The following is a 6,005-nucleotide window of genomic DNA, read 5'->3' on the forward strand; positions in this document are numbered from 1 at the left end:
AGTCCGTGAATGTCTTTGACATGCGTCGTCTTAATTACTCAATTACTCTTCATTGGTGACTAAAACATATTTCATACGTAAGACGCCAAAAAAATTTCTTAAAAAATATCATCCCCGTATAGAGATAAATTTCAAGATAAGTACAATAAACTATTTTTTGAGGAAACAAATATCTAAAAGTTTAAATTAACAGAAAAATACCACAAACTATTAGAATATTCCTTAAGAATTAAACACTATAGATTTTTACTTATGTTTTACAGGATCACCATGAATTTTTAGATAAATTCTTTATAATAAATGAACTCAATGTTATTATCTAATGACTATATGTGAAGTTGGCTGTATTGAAAGCCACCCATCGGTGGCTCATATTGAGCCACAAATTGCCAGAACTCTTTGTTGACTACAAAGTCTGAACACACTGATGGGTCCCACATGATTTAGACGCATTTTCAACTCCTGTTTGGATTCGGATTTGGGAGTTGTTTGGCTTGTTGGACTCTTGTTTGGAGTCGAATTGGGGAGTTATTTGGTTAGTTAGAATCGAATTTGAGGGAGACTATAAATAAGTCTAGGGTTTCTCTATGTATCTTTGATAAAAAAAATTGATATTTGTTTTGGCTTTGTGAGAGAGAGAGAGAGAGAGAGAGAGAGAGAGAGAGAGAGAGAGAGAGAGAGAGAGAGAGAGAGAAGAGGGAGAGAGAGAGAGAGAGAGAGAGAGATATTAGAGTTTCTAATCTTCTTCATCTTTGTTGTAACCTCTTGATATATAGTGGATTGTGTTGTGGGCATAGGCATCTTGCCGAACCACGATTAATCCTTGTATTTTCTTTGTGAGGTGGTTGCACCTCCGTGTTTATCTCTACAATTGGTATCAGAGCTATAGTGGTTCTTCCTACTAGAGTTAGAGAAGATGGAGTCGAATTCTAACTCAGATGTCAGGTACTCAAAGGGTACTTCAATCTACGGGATTGAGAAGTTTAATGGCCAAAACAACTTTGGTTTGTGGCAAACACAAGTTAAAGACGTTCTCATCAAGGAGAAACTTTACAAGGTGTTGAGAGGGGTAAAACCCGACAACATGGAGAAGGATGGTTAGGAGGAGCTCGACTTGAGTGTGTGAAACACTATTCATCTATGTCTATTAAAGGATATTGCCTACAACTTTCAGAAGGAGACTTCAGCCAAAGATATCTGTGATAAATTGAAGAGTAGATATCAGAAGAAAAACCTCACGAGCGTGCTTTATCTGAAGAAGAGGTTATACAAGTATCGAATGGATCCAGGTAATTTTATGAGTGATCACATAAATGAGTTCATGAAGATTATTACTGATCTGTCCAACCTTGATGATATTGTCAAAGATCAAGATAAAGCTATTATCTTGTTGCGTACTTTGTCGGATTCTTATGATACACTAGTTGACATGTTATTGTATAGAAAAGAAAAGATTTCTTTTGAGGAGGTTACATCGACGTTGTTGTCAAAGACTTCTAGGATGCAGGATGTAAGTAAGGAGGAGCAGGGTGAAGGGTTGTATGCAAGAGGAAGAACAGAGAAGACTAGGAAGAACAGGAGTCGGTCCAAGTCCTGGAAACGAAAGAATGTCGAGTGCTACTTTTGTCATCAAAGGGGTCACATGAAGTTTGATTGTCCGAAGCTGAAAGCTAAAGCCAATAAATAGGAGATGAAATCGGATAAGCAGGAAGAAGCATCAGTCGCTCATGCTTCTTGCGATGATGAGCCAGAGGAAGTTCTGACGAGTACTTCACATTGTTATTTATCAGACGGCTGGTTGTTAGACTCGGGCGCATCCTACCATATGTGTCCTCACAAGGAGTGGTTTTCTACCTATAGACCGGTTGAAGGTGGAAACATCTTGTGGGTAATGATGTTACTTGCAAGACGGTTAGGGTAGGTATAGTTTGAGTTTAGATGTTTGATGGGGTGGAGAGAACTCTGACAGAAGTAAGGCATGTTCTAGCTTTGCAGAAGAGTCTAATTTCTATGGGAACTTTGGAGTCCAGTGGCTACAGGTGTTGGCCTTCTTGTTTTGATGATGTTTAACAAACAATTTACCACTAATGTTGTTTGTCTAGTATTTGTGTTTTCCTATGTATTGTAGACAAACAACGTAGTTGGAGGATGGATGGAATAGAGCTTCAACGATGATATCCAAAGGAGGTTGGCGGAATGTCGGGTTGAAGCCTATACAATTCAAGTTAAAGATCAAGTTCAAGCTTCATCCGTAACGTGTACCAAGTTGAGCTCAATGAAGATCAAGATCAAGCTTGGGTAATTTAGTTTAGGATTTATATTATGTGTGTTAAGTACGTTAAGCTCAATTATCTATACACACACATTTATTGGTTTCTTCGTATATATATAGTTATATATATATACATAAGTTTTGGTTTCCGTGCATATATATAGTTATATATATACATACATGTGTTTTGAGTTTTTATGATTATATATATGAAATTATATATTTCATATTTTCTATTGTGTTTTTGAAAACATTGCATAGAATATGTAATTTTGTAAAAATATTGTATTCTTAGTTTGTAGACTTCAATATCAGTTTATACATGTTTTACTAAGTCTATAAAAACATTTCACAAAGTTTCAAAAGTTGGTTTATGTCAAAACATCAAAATTTAAGTATCTCATATTTTTATGTTTTGAACTATTTTGTAAAATAATGATATTTTTCATTTGGGAGGTCCTTTCTGATAACCAGTCACTGTAGCATGTTTATTATCATGTCTAAAATCATTCCCTAAAGTTTTACATTTTTTGGAATTTATTTGATATTTTTAGACAGTGTTTTAAATCAGCATATCAGTTTTCTGCTGTGTCAGTTTTCAGTCGACCGTACCGGTCGACCGCTCAATTGTTCTTTCGTCAGCATGCAACAGAGAGTTGGTCGGTCGACCAATGCGGTCGACCGAAAGCTCCATCTTCTCTTTTTCAAGTGATTAAGAAGTTTTTAAAGAAGTTTTTAAAGAAGTTTTTAAACAAGGGTTTAAACTTGTCTAGTGTTTGTTTAAGTTTGGTTTAAGAAGCTTTTAAGCAATTGAGGGTTTGAGTTTGTGAATTCAATTTCACAAGAGCAAGTGGAGATCATCCTTTGGTGTTTGAGCATTCACTCTTCTCCCACTCTCTTGTCATCTTTAGAGAAGTGTTTCTAAACTCATCTAGCAATTTATTATTTTGATTATAATTTCCATAAGCTAGATTTATATTGAGTTTAGTTTAATTAATTTTATTTATCTCTTTGTACACACACAACCATTGAGCTTATTGTATTTACATTCATAGTATAATTGGGTTGTGGGATTGTGTAACTTAGAGAGTGAGCTTATAATTCGTTCTCATTCATTGTAGAGAACAAACACTTTGTATTGAGCCTAATTGTAAGGATTCACTTGTAATATACTTGTACACCGAGAGAAGTGTGTGGTGAGAGACGGGGTCGAATCCAAGAGGAGTGGCGTCGGTTGACGTGCCTAGGGAGAGGTTGTAACCGAGCACTTGAGGAGGAGGACACGGGCTAGGACCAACACTTAGTGTGTGAGGTGTGATTGCATAGTGATTGTATTGTGAGGTGTAAACGTTATTCGGGTGAACGTAGAAAACCCGGTTGTGATAGTGGAGATCTCCTCGAGGTGAGGAGCGGAGACGTAGGTCATGGGGACCGAACTCCGTAATCATATTGTTTGTTTGTGATTGTATTGGCGCACTTACTTTTATGTTCATATCTTATATCGCCTTTGTATATTGCTTGTTGATTATATTGCCCTCTATCTAGTTTAGATTGTTTACCCTTGTGTTCATATATCCTTGCACATACATTGCCTATATCTCTTTATTAGGATATATCTTGTTGTTCATATTGCTTATCCTAGCTCATATACATTGTTGCATTTCATACTTACTAGGATAACTTGTTAATTTATTTTAATTGGCATAAAATCAGATTAGATTAGCATAAGACCCTAATCACCCCCCCTCTAGGGTCTAATAATAGGTTTGTAGGGGATAATGGGATTCTAAAAGTTCTTCATGAAGACAAGGTGATGATGATAGGTAAACGACATGGTAATCTATATTTCCTTGAGGGAAAGGTGATTACAGGAGCTGTTGCGGTGTCCCAGGTCAAGGAATCTGATTTGACATCTTCTCGATTGTGGCATATGCGCCTTAGGCATATGAGTGAGAAGGGTATGACCATTCTCAGTAGACGTGGTCTGCTTGGCCATGAGAAGATATCAAAGCTTGACTTCTGTGAGCTTTGTGTATTTGGGAAGCAGTGTAGGGTGAAGTTTGGCACTACGGAGCATTTGCACCAAGAGTACGTTGGATTACATTCATTCGAAAGTTTGGGGTCCAAGTAAAGTTAAGCCTTTGAGTAGAGGTAGGTGGTCCGTGACATTTATTGATGACTTCTCATAGAGAGTTTGGTTGTACACTATGAAGGAGAAATTTGAAGTCACCGATTTGTTTATTAGATGGAAGACAATGGTCGAGAAGCAGACTGACAGAGTTGTCAAGCGGATTCGGTCATACAATGGGGGTGAGTACACCTCTGATCCGTTGGAAGAGTACTACATGAAGCAAGGCATTGTCAGGTATTTCACAGTGGTACGAACACCTCAACAAAATGGAGAAGCGGAGTGTATGAATCACATCCTACTAGAGAGAGCACGGTGCATGTTATCAAATTCTGGTTTGGACAAGTGTTTTTGGGCTGAAGCAGTAAACATGGCGTGCTATCTCTTGAATCGTTCACCGAATACATCCATTGATTCGAATACACCTATTGAAGTATGATCTGATACTCCCTTTGATTACAGTCATTTGAAAATTTTTGGTTGTCCTACTTATTTTCACGTTCAAGAAGTTAAGATTGGTATGAGAGTCCGAAAGGGTATCTTTTTGGGTTATCAAAGTGGTGTGAAGGGATACAGATTATGGTGTCATGAGTGGAAGAAATATGTAATCAGTCGGGATGTGACATTCAATGAGTTAGCCATGTTAAACTCAAAGAGTGTATATGTGGGAGACATCAGCTCAGTTGGAAACACTATTTCCGAGGGAATCAGGTTGGTGGAAGCAGTGAAGATTTTGTGGAGGTGGAATTTACAACTCCACCGATGTCTACTAATGATGCAACAATAGAATTGGAGGTTCTGGATGAGAGACCTATTCAGCAACAACAACAACTGTCCTTGACAGGCGATAGAGAGAGAAGACCCCCAATGCGGGGAAGGCACCAGTTCGTTACGGTTTTGAGGATATGGTAGCCTATTCTTTATCTATGTATGCCTACAATGAGGCTATGAGAGGTGATCGTAGCAAGGAGTGGATGACAGTTATGAGCGAGGAGATAGAGTCCTTTCATAAAAACCATACTTAGGATTTGGTGGAACCACCAAGTAGGAAGAAGCCGATTGAGTGAAAGTGGGTCTATACGGTGAAGGATGGTTTTCCAAGTTCCAGTGGAAGTATAGGTGTACGGTAGAAGGCAAGATTGGTAGCAAAAGGGTATACACAACTAGAAGGTATTGACTATAATAAAGTTTTCTCTCCGGTCGTGAAGCACACCTCTATCAGGGCCCTTTTAGCGATGGTTGTGCAGTATGATATGGAGCTCGAGCAATTAGATGTCAAGACTGCATTCTTGCATGGAGATTTGGAGGAGGACATATATATGTCATAGAACAGTGGATTTACAGTTGTTGGTAAGGAGGATTATGTGTGCAAACTAAAGAAATCATTGTATAGATTAAAACAATCACCGCGACAATGGTATAAGAGGTTAGACACATTTATGATGCTGTAGAAGTTTACACGGAGTGAGCTTGATCATTGTATGTACTTCAGACAGGTTGGTAGTTCTTTCAGCTATTTGTTGCTCTATGTTGATGATATGCTTATTGCCTCACATAGTATGGTGGAAGTCAATAAGCTGAAGAAGAAGTTGAGTTTCGAGTTTG

This window comes from Asparagus officinalis, chromosome 7 (assembly GCF_001876935.1).
Source record: "Asparagus officinalis chromosome 7, Aspof.V1, whole genome shotgun sequence".
Taxonomy (NCBI): Eukaryota; Viridiplantae; Streptophyta; class Magnoliopsida; order Asparagales; family Asparagaceae; genus Asparagus; species Asparagus officinalis.